At 35.0% G+C, this 22,130-nt stretch overlaps 1 pseudogene across 1 annotated transcript in view; it reads left to right on the top strand.

The window, feature by feature from the left end:
- The first annotated feature begins 759 nt into the window (after window positions 1–759).
- LOC143236781 (diacylglycerol kinase beta-like) overlaps window positions 760–22,130 on the top strand; it is a 120,446-nt pseudogene continuing 99,075 nt past the window's right edge. Inside the window, exons 1-5 of the transcript XR_013019750.1 lie at window positions 760–1,038; window positions 7,361–7,568; window positions 9,659–9,738; window positions 18,967–19,113; window positions 21,648–21,855. The product of XR_013019750.1 is annotated as a diacylglycerol kinase beta-like (transcript). The remainder of the gene's footprint in view (window positions 1,039–7,360; window positions 7,569–9,658; window positions 9,739–18,966; window positions 19,114–21,647; window positions 21,856–22,130) is intronic.

The following is a 22,130-nucleotide window of genomic DNA, read 5'->3' as shown; positions in this document are numbered from 1 at the left end:
GAGATAACTGGTGTATTTATCGCTGTCTTTGACTTTGCTATGGGGTAATTTACACGTAAACATATTGGTGTATTCACTGCTGTTTTTTTGATGTGTTATGGGGTAATTTACACGTAAACATATTGGTGTATTCACTGCTGTTTTTTGATGTGTTATGGGGTAATTTACACGTAAACATATTGGTCTATTCACTGCTGTTTTTTGATGTGTTATGGGGTAATTTACACGTAAACATATTGGTCTATTCATTGCTGTTTTTTGATGCGTTATGGGGTAATTTACACGTAAACATATATAAGGAAAATTCACTAGCAGACGTGGAGGAGTCTTTCGGGAAACCTGTTATTTGTGTTCTTAATGCTAATGAATCAGTTTACACACTCAGTTTTTATTGTAGCTTACTATTTTAAAACATATGACATACATAAAAAGTGTTCTGATACAAGCAATTGAACAATCAAAGGTGAAATTGGCGGGAGCTCTCTTGTTCAGGGTCTTACTTGTAAAGACATTTTAAGTTATTGTTGTTTCCTTATTGCAAGGCTACACAGTGGGCTATCTGTACTTTTTCCACCACAGGGAATCAAACCCCGGATATTATTTCGAAAGTACGTAAGCATACCACAGACTAACCGGGGAACCGAAAGCTTTGGAGAATTACTCTGGAAAAAAAGAAAGAAACGAAGAGTTATAGCGTGGGCAGAGAAATATGTGGTAGAAGCAACACAGCTCGTAGGTTGGTTGCTCATTTGTCAGTGACGCGTATTTCCACTGTAGGCTTCGTCTGCAATGTGTGTACATCATTACCCCACACTGGTACTCTCCTTTGCGCCATTATCCAAGATCATGCGCAACCTGCGCGTGATCTCTTTGATCCCGCCGGTAGCATTTAAACGGTGATTTAAGTTATTTCAATTTAGTTGTGAAATATATCACTCAGTTTATGGATAAGTTAGATGGCGGCTCGTTTTATAAAACCGTACAGATAAAATGGCCCCCAACTGCAAGAAGTTCAGTTTTTCATATCTAAAGATAAAGGTCTGTATTGAATATTTGTTTTAACTAGAAAATACTTTTATAATAAGGATTTACATTTAAAACTTTTTGGTTTTTCGTGATATTCATCTGGATAGGTGAAAACCGTATTGAAACTTCAGATAGCTGTCTTATCCCACTGTTTTACTTTGAGGTTATTTATATAACGTTATTCTTTTATTCGTGTCAATGTTTATCTGGTTTATTTGTCAACCATATCTTGGCCTAAAAAAATTATACCTGGGAAATATTTATTACTCAAAATGTTTACATAATTCGCAATGATAAAGCGATGTCAGACTTGCTTAAATGCAAACTCAGTAGCAAAATACATTTCACAACTCGTGCATTTAGAGTGCAAGAAGGTATTCCTTAGTTGCTGTAAACATATGGTTGGTAAGTGTTCCAGTGCTTAAGAAATACATCAGGAAATTAAACACACTATTAAGGAGTACATCTTGTATGCAGCCGTGGCCAACCGTGGGTTAAGGCGTACTACTTGTAATCTGAGGGTTGCGGGTTCGAATCCCGGTCGCACCAAACATGTCCGCCCTTTCAACCGTGTGGGCGTTATAATGTTACGGTCAATCCCACTATTTGTTGGTAAAAGAGTAGTCCAAGAGTTGGCTGTGGGTGGTGATGACTAGTTCTCTTCCCTCTAGTCTCACACTGCTAAATTAGGGACGGCTCGAGCAGATAGTCCTCGTGAAGTTTTGCACGAAATTCAAGAACACTGCAATGGATGTAATCGTTTTGAGCTCTTATGGAACCAACTGTTGACCATTAATAGCAAATAACAAGCACGACTTTGGACACAGTGGATTTATAGGCTCTTCAGTCTAGCCATTTTTACTCTCTCTATTTGACTGAACTCGGTTCTTTTTTTTTTTTTTATCTCGCGAACTAGAAGACCTTAAATAGACGAGGCTTTCTTTGTAAAATATCCTAACACGACGTTATTTATTTTCACATTTCTGGTATTGAGTTATGTTTTATTAGCTATACTATCAAATAAGTTGGTAAGGTTTGTACTTTTCTAATCTTCTAGCCAGTGCAAATCAGTTAAATATGAGCTGGAACTGATGGGTCGAATACGTTTTTGTCCTCTTTTATCCCAATTCTCAGAGTAATTTTATATCAAAACATAGATTCTTCCTTAATAAAAACTCAAAATATCTTACCTTTTGTGTCTAAATTTAAATATGCATACTTGTGATCTGAAGGTTAATAAATCGAAAACTTGAATATTTTGACATCTTAGTAGCTTCATCATCCACATCAACTCATTGTTGCTTTAAAAGAACTTATTGCATTGGCTAGAACCCAAATACAATAACAATAACCGTTTTTCCAGGCTCCCTAAACTGTTACATTGTTCTCTCTGGATGAGGGAAACCGAAACCAGGCCTAGTTGATGATGGAAAGTCTCAGACGTTTTACGTGTCTCCCAGCGTGAGTTTCTCGACAGCTGTGATAAATAAATTTTTACCAATTCCTATTTAGCCATCATATACTTAACTGCAAGCTTATTAAATAATTTTGACCATATCATGGTAGTTAACAATAAGGGAATTTAAATATTTGAATCAGTTGATGAATAGGTTAAGAAAGGGATTAACTTATATGCAAACAAAACCCACAGAAGCACAAAGCAGGACATTCGAGACACAGAATGGGCGACATATTTTATATTGCTTTCATCGTATATAAAACACGCACAAAAATTCTAATTTTCAAGAATGTTTGACTAGGACTAGTAAATACATTTGGTTAACCTTAGCAGTGCCGGAAATATAGAAACTAGTTTCTCTTCTATATATGTAAAAACGGCTCTTTTGGGTTGAGAAAACTTTTTTACGTAGAGGAGGGAACAACGTTTCGACCTTCTTCGGTCATCGTCAAGTTTCTCTTCTTTGTAATAACTTCCTCAAAGAAACTCTGGCATAAAACTATACTTTTGTTGAGTTATAGAACTCTTAGTAAGATATGAGGGATAAATTCATACAAAATATAAACAAATATACCATTGGAATTGCAATTAGTCCCGTAAATTACGGAAATGAAGCTAACCCTAAATGTGTTATAACAGGTAAATCATTACTGAATGTGGTGGTATCATCAGTATAGAAATAACCGGGTGATTCGAGTGCTAATGATTTGTTTGTATATTAAGCACTCAGATACAGAATGGAATACCTGATTTCCAGTATGTTATGTACGCAGAGATATTGTTGTACTGCTGGGGAAGATCGAACGTATTGATAAACAATAGTATAATAAACATTTTTTAAAACTGTTCTTTCTCGTGCGTTTCCAGAAATCTAGTCTCTATTCATACATGAGAATGTTTGCTGAAAACCTTATTATACTTTACGTCGTGCGAACCGTATTATAAATTAGTCATTTCTTATATTCTTACTATTTCTTTGGACCGATGCACCACCTTCACGTACTTTGTGCATTATTCTGACGCTGTGAGTATTTTTCTGTTTAGGAGTATTATCCGTATGACATTCTCGTTGAATCAAATATTTCATGTGAATTTTAAACTTTTGCCACTTTACAAAATATTAAATTATGCAACGTTTTTAGCAAAAAACAAATAGAATTAAAATAATTATTTGTTTTTGAATTTCGTGCAACACTACACTATGGTTATCTGCGTTAACCGTCCCTAATTTAGCAGTGTAAGACCAGAGAAAAGGCAGGTTGTTATCACTATCTACCACCAACTCTTGGGCTACTCTTTCTTCTCTTTTACCGGCGAATAGTGGGATTGACCATCATATTATAATGCCCCCACAACTTTTCGAAAGGGCAAACATGTTTGGTGTGACGAAGATTCGAACCCGCAATCATTAGATCGTGAGTCGAGCGCCCAAACTACCTGACCATGCCACATAATTAAACGACACTAGAGTTTTTAATGACTTGCCTTACCTATTGAAAAGTTTGAATCTACAGTGACTTAGTCATCCAAAAGGAGTAATTTGAGTGTAGAAACTAACCGTTTCTAAAATTAATACTCGAAAATAAATGACACGTCGGACTTGAAACCCTTGTACAAGTTATACATTGATATTTGATCAGAATTATCAGAATTTAATTTTAGGGTTTTGGAGAAGTGTTTTTGATTATTTAACGAACTCAAATTGAACAAAAGTAACAGTTCAGTTGTTGAGGTTTAAAGTTTTGTTTTTATATAGTATTTCATTTTATTATTTTAGTTCTTTCATTACCACCAGTCGGATGTAAACCCTTTTATTACTAGAAAGAACAAATTATTTACCCATATAATCTGTTTTCACGGTATAACAGTGTTTTATTCTTAAAAGCTCCTTGGTGACTCAGTGGGGAGTTTGAGAGCGTATAACGCTAGCATTTGGGGAATCGATCCTTGAAGATGATCCTCTGAAGTCTTACGCTCAAAGGCATCACACGTGCCCCGAATCCCTAATTTGTGTTGAAAAACCAGAATAGGAAACCATGGTCATTATCATGCTGAAACGTCGGACATTTTCGCGGGTACGAACTCGAGTCCCGAATCTTTTAATCAGCTAGCGACGCCTGGTTTTGTGCGTGATAACAAACATTCATAAAGTTTTAAAGCATCATATAGACATTATATTTTACTGTACAAAAAAGGGTGTGTTAAAACAACTTGTTACGTAGTTATTCAGACAATTGTGTCGTCTTTAAAGTAGATCATGGTTTAATACGAGGAATAAATAACAATAGAAAGAATACTATATATATTAATTATTGGTGAACTTACAGAAAAACGCTTGTAACAATATCATGGCAAAGTGTTTAGTCTAGTTCGGAAAACATATTCCACTGATTTGTTATTACAGCCATCAAGTTAAAAACACTTGTTGGCTGTTGTACCTTGCTGAACCATTCTTCTGTACCACTTATCAAACTACCATGTTCAGTAGAGCGGACGTGTGTGGAAGCAACAACGTTTATAATTATTTCTTCTATGTGCACCATACACCTGAAACAGAAGGTTTCTGAGTTGGAATTAGTCGCGGTTAAAAATTACAGAAGTAATCAGGTTATTTATGCGTTGATTTGTTATTCTTCAGTAGTCACCATTCGCAACAATATCTCATTATACGTTTTATATACAGCTGAACATGTTGAAATGACACGTTATACATACAGCTAAACAGGTTGAACTGACACGTTATACATACAGCTAAACAGGTTGAACTGACACGTTATACATACAGCTAAACAGGTTGAATTAACACTTTATATATACCTAAACAGGTTGAACTGATACTTTATACATACAGCTAAACAGGTTCAATTCACATTTTGTATATATATATGGTTAAAAAGATGATTGTACTGACTTTATATATACGGATAAAATAGGCTAAGTTGACAGCAGCAATTGTTTGTCTGTTTGTTTGTTTTTGGAATTTCGCACAAAGCTACTCGAGGGCTATCTGTGCTAGCCGTCCCTAATTTAGCAGTGTAAGACTAGAGGGAAGGCAGCTAGTCATCACCACCCACCGCCAACTCTTGGGCTACTCTTTTACCAACGAATAGTGGGATTGACCGTCACATTATAACGCCCCCACGGCTGAAAGGGCGAGCATGTTTGGCGCAACGGGGATTCGAACCCGCGACCCTCAGATTACGAGTCGCACGCCTTAACACGCTTGGCCATGCCGGGCCAGCAACAGTTATCTGTGTAGCTTCTTAACCACATTGTGTACAGGATTACCATGAATCTGTCTCAGAATACTGTCGAAAAAGTTTCTGTTTGTATCCTTGTTATCCTTAAACATGTGTAAAACTTGAAATCACAAATATATAATAAAATGAACATTTTAACATCCAACTGGTGGATCAGCAGTAAGTAAATTTATGGATTTAGAACGCTAAAATTTGGAGTTCGATTTGTCACGGTAAACATGGTGCAGATAGCTCATTGTGTAGCTAAGCCCTAGAGACCGGTATGTCTGAAAGATTGTAGTACCCGTGTTTGGCACAACAAAGGTGTTCCACTGTGTAGATTCTGTGGGTCAGCGACAAGTTTAGGGAGTTACAATGCTAAGTTATGATGTTCGATTCTCTGCGTGTATAGAATTCAAATATCTCATTTTATATAGTTTTGTACAGCTTTTCCCTCGACTTCGCATGCTTTCACAACACTCTAGGGGTGAAGTAGCATGGTTTTAGAATGCTCACACATAGAACTAATTTATTTGGTTTTTAAAAACGGAAATCCCTACCGCTATTCGAACAACAAGAAGTTGTAATCATATTTGTCGTAAAACGTTATGTTAGGTGCTCGTGACACAACAGTTATTGTTGTAACAACAAAGTTTAATTATATTTGCCATAAGACATTACGTTAGCCGTTCGCGCCACAACAATTGTCGTAGTAAGAACAGGTTTTCCTTTTAAAATTTTATATAGTTTTATATTAAAGTGTACTCTGTATTTCTAGTTGCACATGTTAATTAATTCGCTTCTGTACAACTTGGTACTTGCATTTCTGTTTCTTAATTCAACTGTTACTGAATTATTAAAAGTATACACTTATCTGGAAGGCTAACAAGAGACATTCTCTTTGAAGGTACCTTGCAGTTGGGTGAAAAATAGATCCATCAGTGGCGTAGCAACATGGGAGAGAATGTAATGGTTCTCTTTGCAAAGATGCAGTAAAGAAGAATCCAGAAATGTAAATATGACATAAAACAAGAATTACCCTTTAGTCAACTGATAAAGTTTTGCTAGTACGTGTATGGTTTTTATTTAGAGCAGTTTAATGACAGATATGTACATGTACCTGGTATCTGGAAATTTGTACATATTGCACATACCTTCCTGTAGAAGAATATTTCCAGCTATGCCACTGACACTGGAGCTCTTTTTGTGTTATACTGTATTGTTAATATTGTGTTTCAAGTTGTTTCACATTACACAGCATTGTATTAAAATGCGAAAAATAACTTTTTAAGTATATAAATGTGACAAATAGATGTTTTAAAAACGTTATTTGTGAACTACCATCCACTGGAGATTAAAAGCAGGAAATAAATCTGTTAGACTGTCAACAAAGAAACGAACTTGAGCTGTTAAAAAACACGTGTACCGATTTCTTCAATACGCATACGTGTAATAAACATTATTTATTTGCATGAATTGAACAACAGCCTTCTTTTTCCTCGCGAACGAGTACTGTACTAATTACCGCCTCTGTCTTGGAGAAAAGACAAACATTTATTACAATTTAGGCTTTACACGTTTGTCGATAAACATCTTGGTACTCTTATAAATTCTATCGTCTCCCTTTCTTCTCCAGCTGATGGTTTCTGAGATTGGTTTACAAACAACTTTGGCTCGTGCCGAATGCTGGTTTGGCAGTTTCTGGTGTCTGCAACAGTCCGAGCGCTCTCTTTGTCTGTGATGCTGAGTTAGTTCATGCCCGTTATAGTGAGTCCAGATGATGACATTAAAGTGGGAAAAAGTTTCTCCAGCCGAGTTTCAACAACTACAGGATTTTATACAATGTAAGTAAAGCTTGCTTATAGTGTAGTCGATACCGTCGGTTTTATTTTTTACATAGCTCTGGTAAAAGTTGGTTTTGGTTTTGTTGCGCAGTTTATTAATAGGCTGAAGAAATTTAGTAACCTGATGAAACGTTAGCTTCATGAGGTTCTGAATAATGAGCAAGACAAAACCAAAACCAGATGCTATATGAACACATTCGTTTACAGTATTTTACTTTTAATTAGGTCCCGGCATGGTTTGGTTTGTTTTGAATTTCGCGCAAACCAACACGTGGGCTATCTGCACTAGCCGTCCCTAATTTAGCAGTGTAAGACTAGATGGAAGGCAGCTAGTCATCACCACCAACCGTCAACTCCTGGGCTACTCTTTTACCAACGAATAGTGGGATTGACCGTCACGTTATAACGCCCCACGGCAGAAGGGAAGAGCATATTTGGTGTGACGGGCATTCGAACCCGCGACCATCAAATTACGAGTCGACTGCCTTAACCGTGTTGCCCTGCCAGGCCCTTTTCATTGTAAACACGACAATTATTTTCACTTGAACGTATTACTTCAGAAAATAGTTTAATGTAATTTCTAATACAATGTACACGACATGGTCAAATGGTTAAGGCACTCAACTCGTAATTTGAGGGTAGAAGGTTCGATTCCCCCAGCATACCAAACATACTCGCCCTTACAGCCGTGGGAGCGTTATGATGTGACGGTCAATCCCACTACTCGTTGGAAAAATTGTAGCCCAAGAGTTAGCGGTGGGTGATGATGACTCGCTACCTTCCCTCTATTCTTACAACTGCTAAATTGGGAACAGCTAGTTCAAATAGACCTCGTGTAGCTTCGCGCGAAATTAAAAAAATAATAATCAATTTTTGAAAGATATGTAATTGAATTATCCAATCATAATAAATAATATCCCTAACACACACACACACACACACACACACAAACTGGGTAGGTATCACACACAAATGAGCGAATCTAAGTATTCTATAGACTTGTGTTCTGAGTTGTGTGTTTTAAGTTCCTGTAGTGGGACATTTTACAGAACCACAAGACTTGTCTATTACCTTATTAAGTTAATGTAAATTACAGAATAAGAAAGCCTGAGATGCTCTAACTTCGAGTCACGTTCTGATAGTTAAACTTTCCATCTCCATTGCAATGCAAAAATTAAACAAATCCAAACTTATTGGAAACAATAATTTAACTTCTAACCCTTAATAAAAACTGAAACTTTCCTGACTAAAATGATGATTCGAAGCTTTTATTTCATTTTTGGTTTATGTTCAATCGATTATATAAAACATCCTAATTCATATTTAGATTTCAATCATGTTTGATGATGCGTTCTTTTTTTCTCTATGTAATAAGACTTCAGCATGAGCTAATTTTACGAAAGTCTGTTCATTTATTGTAACTATTATCTATAAAGTTTCATATTCTTTTCTAAAAGTAGGTAAACCAGCTGGTTTTCAAAGTCATTATTCTTTTTAGGTTATAAGTATATTGTTAAACATGCACCTAAACGGGAAAATATTCAAAATTATTTATTCTTACTGTTTATCATTAGAGTAAAGGTTGTGTAGGTAAGAAATATAAACATTTAATGCTGTTTACTAGATGTACTCCGAAAATGTTTCAAGAGCAAATACAACCAAAATTAAGAGTAACAGATGCTTTTATTTCTGACTTTTGGAGTCCATGTGCCATGCTGTGGTGTAGCCTGCAGAGTGCATAATTGTTCTCGTGATCCATGACGTGTGCGAGTTTTACTGACGTCACAATAGTACATATTACAACGTTGTGCATCCCTTATGCGACGTCATTTTAGTGTCTACTGACTGACTTACAAACAACACACTAATGAATGGTAGGAGTGGTTAAAAGAGGTGACCCTTCCAGGGAGCCTCAGACCCACTTTCATTGAAAATGCAAACATTTAATATTATTTATTACAAAACAAAAGATTATGTAAAAAGTAAATACAAACGTCTAAGATGGTTTATTGGTATACAAATAATTAGATAAGTAGGAAAGACAAATGTTTAAGGATATTTATTGTTTTCTCTTTATTTTAACACACCAGTTTCATCTAAAAAACTAACTGAGGTGTTGGAAGAAGAGTTCAAAGAAGATGGAGCTCTATCTAAGTACAACCCTGAAGGAGTGAGTATATGTGACTGAAGATATTAGGTTGTTTATGTTTTAACGTACAAAGGTTAAACAAATTTGTGTTCATTAAGTGTGCTGAAAAACTGGCGTTTAATCGATTTCGTATTTCATCTTTATTGGCTCAGAATGCTCACTGAATTGGTAGATTTTAAAGACCAAAATTTAGGACCTAGATAAACCTGTCGCTGTGATGTATTTGGTTGTCAGTTTTCATTCGAGGCCTATGACAATTACCTTTAAAAACATTATCCGGCTGAGACACAGAAAGATATATATACAACGTAACACACAGACCAAAACATACATTATTTTACTCATTCTATTTGACATAACATATTTGATGTAAATATCTGACGAAAATATTTCACATAAACGATCGTCTATTTTAATACTGCAGTCACAGCTGTGACTTTATGGCAACGTTGTATATTTTAATACAACAGTCACAGCTGTGACTTTATAGCAACGTTGTAATATTTTTTTTATTGCAATACATTACAAAGATTGTGCTGTGTAGGTCTGCGCCAAAACAAACACATAACAAGTGTTTTGATACTGTAAAATAACGTGGCAGACATTGCCACACAACAAGTTATTTACGGTTTGAGAAACAAGATAACTATATATGTTTTCAAAACTCTTGAATAATCAGGACAACAGTGTTATTGCATTACAAAGATTCTTAAATAATCAGGACAACAATATCATTGCATTACAAAGATTCTTAAATAATCAGGACAACAGTATCATTGCATTACAAAGATTCTTAAATAATCAGTACAACAGTATCATTGCATTACAAAGATTCTTAAATAATCAGGACAACAGTATTATTGCATTACAAAGATTCTTAAATAATCAGGACAACAGTATTATTGCATTACAAAGATTCTTAAATAATCAGGACAACAGTATTATTGCATTACAAAGATTCTTAAATAATCAGGACAACAGTATCATTGCATTACAAAGATTCTTAAATAATCAGGACAACAGTATCATTGCATTACAAAGATTCTTAAATAATCAGTACAACAGTATCATTGCATTACAAAGATTCTTAAATAATCAGTACAACAGTATCATTGCATTACAAAGATTCTTAAATAATCACGACAACAGTATTATTGCATTACAAAGATTCTTAAATAATCAGGACAACAGTATCATTGCATTACAAAGATTCTTAAATAATCAGGACAACAGTATTATTGCATTACAAAGATTCTTAAATAATCAGGACAACAGTATCATTACATTACAAAGATTCTTAAATAATCAGGACAACAGTATCATTGCATTACAAAGATTCTTAAATAATCAGGACAACAGTATTATTGCATTACAAAGATTCTTAAATAATCAGGACAACAGTATTATTGCATTACAAATATTCTTATCTATGTAGTCAACAGTAGGGTAAGACAACAAAATATTTACATCAGAAACTCCTAAATAATTAAAACAATAGTGTTATTGTTTGTATGTTTGTTTTTACTTTGTCAACGTTCTCAGGTGTGTTATATAAATAAAACAAACTAAGAGATTAGGGAAATGAACCAAGCCTGATGTTTCAGGATAGGCCTAATTAACAGTGGTTTAAGGTCGAGTTTAATAAGGTCATTAATTGTAATTCATTTTTCTGTGTCCTAAAGCAGCGATATAATCGGATAATAGGAGATAAGCCAAGCTAGATTCTTTGCTAGGTTACAACTATACACACATGTTCCGTGACGGTGAGGAATCCACTTTAAGTAAAGATGTATCTTCAGACGGCTGGTGTGGGTACTAAAACTTTTATTAAAATAAAGTAGAGAACAACGTTTCGACCTTCTTAGGTCATCTTCAGGTTAACAAAGAGAGAGTTTGCAACTGGCTGTTGCCGGACACCAGTCTTAGTGATAAGAGTATAAACAGGTACCGGATTGTAGGTGTATCTCAGAACGGCTGGTATGGGTATTAACACTTTGATTGATAAGCAGAGAACAACGTTTCGACCTTCCTAGATCACCTTCAGGTTAACAAAGTGGATTTCTCGTCATCAAGGGATTGCAGGTGACGTTGCAGTTGGATGTTAGGCTATTAATTAATATAGGTATAAAGGAGTTCCTTTATATTGGTTTAATTTTGGTTTTAATTTCTGTATAAGTAGGGCTAATTTGATTTTGTGTTTGTTTATATTTGTTTCCCTACTTAGTATCTGGGTGTTTTCTATGATTATGTTATGTTTATTTGATTTGCAGTGTTCAAAAACCGTGTGGTGTTTTTCTGTGTTATTTGAATCTAATTTCAATTTTTCTGCTTGTTTTTCCAATATAGAAGTCGAGACAGTTGTTACACTGTATTTTATAAATAATGTTTGTGTTGTGTTTGTCAGTGCAATTTTTACATAACGGACTTTAGTTTTGTACCTGGTTTTTGAATAAATTTAGTTTTTACTGGAATGTTGTGTTTTGTTATTAGTTTTGTTTTCCAAATGATTGTTGTTTTATCACTGATGTTGAGAATATATTGTGTGTAGCAATGTAAAGTTTTGTAGTTTGTTGTATCCTGGGATTTATTATTGTCAGTTCGATGTTGACTGTGCTGTTTATCTAGGTAAAGTTTTGTAGTTTGTTGTATCCTGGAAGTTATTATTGTCATTTCGATGTTGACTGTGCTGTTTATCTAGGTAAAGTTTTGTAGTTTGTTGTATCCTGGGATTTATTATTGTCAGTTCTATGTTCACTGTGTTGTTTATCTAGGTGTGTTCGTACAATTTCTTCCATGGAGGAATTTGTTGATTGTATTGTTTTATTTTGTTGGTTTCATTGTTAATTTTATCGGGTGAACATAGTTTTGTGGCTTTGTTTATTTGGTTTCTTAGTATGTTGAGTTATTGTTTTGTTTCATGTGCCGAGTCCCAGCGAATGTATCGTCCAGTGTGGGTGATTTTTCTGTGGATTTCTGTTTTGGATTGTGTATCAGTTCTAGTGATTCTGAGGTTGAGAAATGTTGTTTGGTTACTTTTTTTCCTGTTTACAGTGAATTTAATATTTGGGTGTATGGTGTTAACTTGGTTGAACAAACTCAATCTGTGTTCTGTAGATGTGATTCCATCAACTGTTTTATCAACATACCTGCACCAGTGTTGTGGTGGATGTAAGGCTGAACTAATCACTTGAGATTCAATCTGTGTAATAAAAATGTTGGCTTGAATTGGTGACACGGTATTGCCCATACTTAACCCATATATTTGTAGGTAGTTTTGGTCATTGTACATAAAGTTAGTTTTGGCGGTAGTGAATTCTGTAAGGGTTGCTAATTGGTTGCTGGGGGTCTGTATCAATGGGTTGGGGTCTTGGATATAAAGTTCTAAAGCTGTCTTCCAGGCTTCAGTTGTTGGGATTTCTGTGAAGCAGGAGATTACATCAAAACTGGCCATTAAGGCTTTATGATTTAGTTGATTAAGAATGGATTTAAAGTTAAAAGAGTCTTTGAAAATGAGGTTGGCTGATGTTAGATATTTAGAAAATACCCACACTCTGTATTTACCGAAATCGTAGTTAAATGATTCATATGTCGACAACATGGGTCGCAGTTGACATTCTGTTTTGTGAGATCTGGGAGTACCGTATAGTTGTAGTGTGCGTGAGTCGGTCCTGCAAAGGTAAAAATAAATGTTTTCTGAGATTGTGTTGGTTTCTTTCATTTGTAGTTGTATTTTGTTTAATTAGTTTTCATGTTTTTTGTTGGATTTGTGTTTATTAATTTAAATTTGTTTGTATCCGATAAGATGTTATTTAGTTTTTGAATGTATTTATTTGTGTTCAGTATAGCTATAGCATTGCCTTTATCTGCTTTTAGAATTTTGATGTTTTTGTCTTGTTTTAAGTTGTTTATCTTTTCATGTGAAGTTGTTTTTTAATTTTCTTTTTTCTGTGAAATTATGTTGATGGTTTTGCGTGAAAATTATTTAAAATGTTGTTTAAGATGCTGTTTTGAGGTGTTTCGGGAAATAAATGTTTTCAGTTCTACCTGGAAAGATAGGTTGTTGGTTGTCGATGCAGTTGTTGTCAAAGTTGTCTTCTTTCTGGTGGTTGTTTTGTTGGTATTTTCGGTTTGTGTAGAATGGATCAACAGGTTTCTTCCTAGGTCTTCCAGTTACTAAGGAGGGAAACAAATGTAAATAAACGAATTATCAAAGAAGCCCTACTTATACACCGACTTAAACCAAAATTAAACCAGTATAAAGGAACACCTTTATACCTTTACTAATTAATAAAAGGCCCGGCATGGCCAAGTGGTTAAATCACTCTACTCGTAATCCGAGAGTCGCGGATTCGAATAGCCGTCACACCTGTCAATCGTGAGGGCGTGATAATGTGACGGTTAATCCCACTATTCTTTGGTAAAAGAGTAACCCAAGAGTTGGCGGTGGGTGGTGATGAGTAGCTGCCTTCCCTCTTGTCTTACACTACTAAATTAGGAACGGTTAGCGGAGATAGCCCTCCCAAACAAACAAACATCTAACTGCAACGCCACCTACACTTCCGTTCACGTTTGCATTTTTGTCTCTTAAGATATGTGCTCGGTAACAGACAGTTGCAAACTCTCTTTATTAATCTGAAGATCGCCTAAGAAAATCGAAACATTGTTCTGTACTTTATTTTAATAAAAGTTTTTATACATAAGTTTTATATTAGCGAATAGACAGCTAGTGATCATTTGAAAATGTTCTTCTTGAAGAATGGTTAAGAATATTGCCAAACAACACAAGAACATCTTCCATACGGAACTGGGAATTTGAAACGATAAATACCAGTTCTGGAAAGATAAATAAGTAAAACTAGTTTCGTGGGGAAATATTAGCTGGGAAAAGTTTTATGTTACTTACATGATAAAAATATTATACTATAACACTAAATCATCAAGTGTTAGAAATGTGTTGTTTTCATGAAAGGTGTTTCTAAGTTTTTTATGTGATATTTTAACACACGGGATCCCACAATTGTAGAATTATGTTTTGTTTGATTAATTTAATATAATGATCCTAGTTATTCATTCACAAAGATGTAATAAGATTAATATTAACTATTAACCAGAGGAAAATGTTTACTTAGAGCGAAACTAAAATCTAATCAATCAGACATCAGAACGAGGCTGATTCAGAATTATATAAAAAGTAAGGAGTAATATTTATTTTTTTTATTTCGAAAATTCACAAACGCAATGTGGAAGTGGAAAAGTGTAATATAAAGATTAATTTATTAGCTAACTGTTTGATGTTCAATTGTATAATTGTCTTATGTCTGTAAAATGTATGCGTTCTTTTTTACCAGGTCCGACATGGCCAGGAGGTGGTTAAGGCACTCGACTCGTAATCCGAGGGTCGCGAGTTCGAATCCCCGTCACACCAAACATTATCGCCCTTTCAGCCGTAGGGGCGTTATAATGTGACGGTCAATCCAACTATTCGTTGGTAAAGGAGTAGCCCAAGAGTTGGCGGTGGGTGGTGATGACTAGCTGCCTTCCCTCTAGTGCTAAATTAGGGACGGTTTGAGCATGTAGCTCTCGTGTAGCTTTGCGCGAAATTCAAAACAAACCAAATAAGTCTTTTTTACCAACGTTGTGGAAAAGCTGTACCCGGACTTACTTACTTGAAAAGCAACTGGTTTATTAGTTACGACCGCCTAGAAAAGGTGGTGCGTTTAATCTTCACATTGGGATTTTCGAGCCCCGAATTGGTCCTCGGTCATCTTCCTGACCTGTTTTGTTTTATCTATGACTGGCTGTCTGAGTATAAAGTTGTTTGTTTTGGATGTGACAGTTATATCACGTTTTGTTTTGTGGTTTTGACGTCTTGTCTTCCATTTGCTACAGCTTGGAGTCATATAGACTGTCTTCGTTAAAAACAAACAAACCAAAAAGCTTTCTGAAGTTGTAGTGTTCCAATTTTAATTGATGTTTGAAAATGACTAAAGAAAGTACTTCCATAAAAAAAAATGTAATTGTCTGTTCTGAAGAAGTGACAATCATGCTGTCGCTTCCATTCCAGCTACCAAATAACTGTTTTACTCAGCTAATCGTTTACTGTCTCTACTTGAAACTAAGACGATATGTTTCCGGAGCGACTTTTTATTTATTTAAATACACTGATGTTTTGAAGCTTAACCGTCGCCAAATCAAACATTTAGGTATTTTGTTTGTGATCAAAGCTACTAGCAAATTATCGAAGAGTCTGTATGCACGTGTCACGAGAAATAAAGAATAACTGACACTCCAAAACCAAAGTGTGATATATATATATATATATATATGACGTACGTATAACTTGTTGGAAAACATACATGTATTAGTAAAGCTACATCAGTTTGTTGGTTCAGTGTAGCTAGAGCTAACTGTTGTAATCTAGAAATTCTAGGGCTAATGACCTCTGTCTGACATACTGACAAACGGACATTGGTAATTGAACAAACTGTCCTTGAAATTTGTAGCTTCATTGAAGTTCACAGTAAACCTAATACTGGAAACATTAAAAATGTCTGATTTCTTATCATTTAATTTCATGACGTTTTGGACAATAATATTACAGATAAGCCTAAAAACATCCTACATTTACTAATTTAATGCGATTTATATTAGAGGCCTAAAACGTGATAGATAGACAGTGAGACGTACAATGGGGTCTAGCTCTAGCCTTGCGGATAAATATCCAAATAATAAATATTATCTACTTCTATATTCGAATCACGTACATATCTCGTGTTAGCAGTGTAACGTAACGATCCATTAAATGTAGCGATGTCTTTTATTTTTCTTCTATAGCAAAGCGTATATATCTACAGAGCTAAAGTTTGACCTAACGAAATTCCAGCGTATAAGATATACAGTGATCCAAGTCCTTTCACGATTGACCAGTTTCTACCAATAAAGCAGCTCTTGGCTGGTTTTGCTCAAGTAGTGTATTAAATAAATAAATTTACATCATTAGTATACTTCCAAATATCAAGGGAATAAGTGACAGGAACTAATCTATTCTGTTAGCTATTTTTGATTGTTTTTATTTTATGCATTGCTCACCAGGAAGAGTATCGACCAAACTCTTGAACCATATAACATCCGGCATGGCCAGATGGTTAAGGCACTCAAACACATGTACTCAATAACTGTATAGTTTCTTGTGAGTTACCACACGTACAAAATGAAGTAAGACGCTATATTATAAATTTCACAAGAGATTAGCGAACATGGCAGACCCTAGTGACCTTCAGCCATCTACAAGTTAATCTTTCCTTTTCCATTCGGGCCCGGCATGGCCAAGCGTGTTAAGGCGAGCAACTACTCGTAATCCGAGGGTCGCGGGTTCGAATCCCGGTCGCACCAAACATGCTCAGCCTTGGGGGCGTTATTATAATGTTTCGGTCAACCCCACTATTCGTTCGTAAAAAAATAGCCCAAGAGTTGGTGGTGATGACTAGCTGCCTTCCCTCTAGTCTTACACTGCTAAATTAGGGACGGCTAGCGCAGATAGCCCTCGTGTAGCTTTGCGCAAAATTCAAAACCAAACCAAACGTTTGTCCGCCAACGTCCATTCTGTGTAAAGCCATACCCCACCCACCCAATAGTATACCATACCCTCACATTTTAGAACCAGTTTAAATAAATAAATTTTGAAGGAGCATAGTTAACCAAAAACAAAAGACACAAAAGCAGAGTAGAGGCACTCAAACTTCGGTAAATTAAGATAATTCATTAAATAAATTCGTGGCGTAATCATAGAATAATTATTGGTAAAAGTCAGTTAGATTAACAACTTCTAATATGTATATCCACTAGCCAGAGCATTTTGGTAATACTGTGTTCGAATAATGGCTTTTATGTCATTTCGTTTAGCAAATAAAATATAATCCAATGTAGTTGTTAGTCTATGCACTGATAGTATAAAATTAAATGTAAAAACAATGAAACTGGAAAATATAATTGTTGATTTCTTTAGTCTCCATCGACTAACTCCGTTTCTTTTTATTAAAAATATTGGATGATATAACAGAAAATAGCTTAATTCAGAAACGATTTAAGTTTAAAATTAAATATATATTTTAACTTTCATTATACATTTTTTGCACTTCGCACTAGGGTTGGTGATCATAACACTCACTACACTTATAAGGTTTCACAGATACCTTATACTAACATCATGATGGGCGGACAGTAATCGAACTGTTTTGTCTAGATGAATGTTTTTTGGCTTCTATGGCTCCTATTAGTTCGTGAAATCAAGTGTCACGAAACACAATCTGAATTTTATATAGGTTAGATGTCATATATAAAATATAATATTTAATAGATTTTGCCCTCAGTAATCACTGAGGTTTAATGTTCTTTTGAAGTGAACTATAAAAAGATGTCACTCCACCTTGTGAGACGTTGTTTTTGGAGATTTATAAAAAGCAACACACCTCTTACTAGTTGTGTTTTGGTTTGAATATCACACTATAAGTATAATTACGTCAGTGCATTAGTTATTTCTTCTTACCTCACACTTATTTTTTTTCTACTATTGTACTGTATTTCTACCAATCAATTTTCTTTATGTAGAATTATACACTAATCTTTACATAAATACGTGAAAATGCTCTTCATTGAATTTGTGAGTTCTCGGAACCCTTTTGCCTTCATTGTTTTTCAAAACATCGTCCCCGTCGAACACCTAGAGTTTCGGTGGTTGTCTTTTCAAGTTGAAGTTTGAAAACATTTGTTTACTGGTAAGTGTGTTCGAAAACACAATAAATGTATATGTACATCGTTGCCCAGTGAAGGCTCCTGTAACAGGGCATGGGCAGGTGGGTAGGGCATTCCACTCGCAATCTGAGGGTCGTGGGTTCGAATTCCCGTCGCACCAAACATGCTCGCCCTTTCAGCTGGGGGGAGCGTTATAATGAGACGGTCAATTCCACTATTAGTTGGTAAAATAGTAGCCCAAGAGCTGGAGGTGGGTGGTGGTGACTAGCTGCCTTTCCTCTAGTCTTTCACTGCTAAATAATGGGACGGCTTGCACAGATAGCCTTCGTGTAACTTTGTGCGAAATTCAAGAAACAAAGCAAACCTCACAAATAAAAGTATTTTAAGGTAGAGAAAAGTCCGTGTATAAGTTCTACACATTAATTTACCCATGTTATGAGACTTAAAAAAAACAATCAGTTTTCTTGGTAACAACAACAGTGATTTCTATTTTTTAAGGATATTGACCTCGAGGGCTTTCAGCTGTTTTTGGACACATATTTGGAGATTGAAACTCCACGAGATTTATCCAAGCGTCTTTTCTTTTCATTTCTAAAAACATCACCCCAGTCCACCTCCCAGAGTTTCGATGGTCGACTTATCAAGGTGAGATCTGAAAATAGTGGCTCACTGGTAAGTTTTCGAAAACAAAAGAAATTTATATTTTATCGTTTTGTGGCCGAAATGGTAACTGAATTCACTGTTTTTAAGTGTTTCTAGACATTCTTAGTTCTAAGTTAAATGTGGATTCGTATATCGGTTTCATTTACAAGGGCTATACCAAGGGCATTCTTTTATAAGTAATATGAGTCTTTAATGTTCCCTTTTCTGATTACTCATCGGCAAGCCCAGGGGCTTATATCGCTAAAATTCGTGTTAAGATACTTTCGGTGGACACAGCATAGGTAGCTCATTGTAATGTTTTATACTTAATTATTTGTTTATTTAAATCTAAGCACAGAGTCATACAATAGGCTTTCTGTGCTTTGCCCACTACAGGTATCGAAATCCGGTTTATAGCGTTGTAAGTACGCAGATATACCACTGTGCAATTGGGGGCTTTGTTCTTAATAACAAACCAGCAAAAGCCTTTAACGTAGGCCTAAAAATAATAATTAATTAATTTGATAGAATTCTGGGTTGTATTTCGTAAATAAATATTTAGAGACTCATATAAATAGTTGCAAGGTCTAAATTTAAAAATGACTTATTAAATGGAGCTCAAATTAAGTTATTCAAAAGTCAAGGATTGCATATAGTAGTAAGTATGTTTCTCTTCTGTTTTACGTATCTCAGCCCACAGCATTTGTTTGATAACAAAATATACTCTGTGTAATTTTACAAATAAGTAAACTAACAAACTCAGCGCATATCTTTTGCATGATGCATTCGAACATCTGACGCACATATTCTCTCATTCATAGTAAACCAATGCGTGAAATACATTGAAAAGACAAATACTATTCGGTTTGAAACATACAGTATATATATCTCTGTGCGTAAGTATATACTTTTAACAATGTAATTTTCCAAGATATATTATCATGATATGTCACGTAATAATAAGTTTAAATTAACAACTACAATTATGTGATTGAATTAACAGAAAGAAAAAAAAAACTTGTTGTTTTGTGTTCAACTCAGTTATTCACACACTTCTGGTATAAACTTACTCTCTTTTCTTTCGTCTACTAATACCAGTAAATTCCATTTAAAAACAAAACAAAACTGAAGATATATCAACTTACTTATGGTATTAGTCAAAATCACGTGACCAAATCAGCCAATGAGAGTGTTACGATTCCTGCGTGCTTTCTTACAGCAAAGCCGCATCAGGCTATATGCTGAGTCCACCGAGGGGAATCGAACCCCTGAGTGTAGTGTTGTAAGCCCGTATACTTACTGCTGTACCAGCGAGATACTCCTGGATTTTTAGCCACAGAAATAAAAGTTTGTACGTTTTCAAACGTTTGTGCTACTCTATTCAAAGGATTATTTTGGGTTTACTTTCGTTATTGTCCATTCTTGCAAATATATAGAACCCAGAATTCTATCAAATTAATTTATTATTATTTTTAGGCCTACGTTAAAGGCTTTTGCTTGTTTGTTATTAAGAACAAATCCCCCAATGGCACAGTGGTATATCTGCGTACTTACAACGCTATAAACCAGATTTCGATACCTGTAGTGGGCAAAGCACAGAAAGCCCATTGTATGACTCTGTGGTTAGATTTAAATAAACAAATAATTAAGTACAAAACATTACAATGAGCTACCTATGCTGTGTCCACCGAGTGTATCTTAACCCGATCTTTAGCGATATAAGCCCCTGGGCTTGCCGATGAGTAATCAGAAAAGGGAACATTAAAGACTCATATTATTTATAAAAGAATGCCCTTGGTATAGCCCTTGTAAATGAAACCGATATACGAATCCATATTTTATAATAACTTTATGGGAAAATTTATTTAAACAAAACTTATAATTTTAAAGGATTTATTTATAAGAATATTATGTTAATATATTTTAATGTGTCTCCATATTTTACTTTATCATACGTGTTTTAATAACATAACGACTATAAATTACTTGTAATTATTTTAATTACTGGTCCAAAACTACTGTAATATTTTATTTGTTTAAAAATGTATCCATAGTGTTTATAATTTTATATTGCTAAACTGTAAATCAGTTTTAATAATTGTATGAATTATTAGTTATACGTTATTCATCAAAAAGCAATAATAACAAACAACCGAACAATAGAAACAAGAACCCCTAGTGGTTCAGATATAAGGCATAACCCATAAGAACAGAAATCTGCAAAGAGTTCGTGGGGCATTTTCCCCCAACGTTGTTGTGACATTGATTTTATATATATATATGTAGATTTATATATTTTTTTGGTAAGCAAATTTGTAATGTGATTTATCACGTAACCCAATGTACACTATAGTTTGCTAAACATAGTTTAATCAGAAATATTTGGTTCACCAGTGGGTCAGTGTTAGGTTTATGAGTTTATAACGTTAAAATCCGAAGTTCGATTCTTTATGATGGATAGAATGCAGATAGCTCACTACGTAGCTTTCTGCTAAAATGAGAACAACCAAATCCGTTTTTGTTGTTGTTGTTGTAAGGTGGCAGCTGTGACGTCCACAACAGCCTGTGCACCTTTGACGTCACATAATGGTTGTGGCTCTTTGCCGGAGCTAGCCAAATCCGGGCAAGCGGAGAAGAAGGACGAGAAATACCACGGATTGGCAGAAAGATTTCATGGTTTTACAGAAAAACTGCACAGTCTTGGACACCATCGTAGTGACAGTGACAGTTTCACGGGAAAGTCCGGTAAGTTAGTGAGTGCTTACTGTGTAGTTTTTAGCGTAACAACGACTAAAGTAAGCCTGTGATTTAATTAGTGTTTCGGACTTATTGATAGTAATTTTATAAATGTGCGCATTGTTGATACAGATACAAGTTGTATTATAAATGTACTCACCGTTGATACATATACAAGTTGTGTTATGAATCTACTCAATGTTGATACATATACAACTTGTGTTATGAATCTACTCAATGTTGATACAAGTTGTGTTATAAATGTACTCACCGTTGATACATAT

Source organism: Tachypleus tridentatus, chromosome 13 (genome assembly GCF_004210375.1).
Source record: "Tachypleus tridentatus isolate NWPU-2018 chromosome 13, ASM421037v1, whole genome shotgun sequence".
Taxonomy (NCBI): domain Eukaryota; kingdom Metazoa; phylum Arthropoda; class Merostomata; order Xiphosura; family Limulidae; genus Tachypleus; species Tachypleus tridentatus.
The sequence above is the reverse complement of the archived record's forward strand: the minus strand, read 5'-3'. Positions and strand labels throughout refer to the sequence as shown.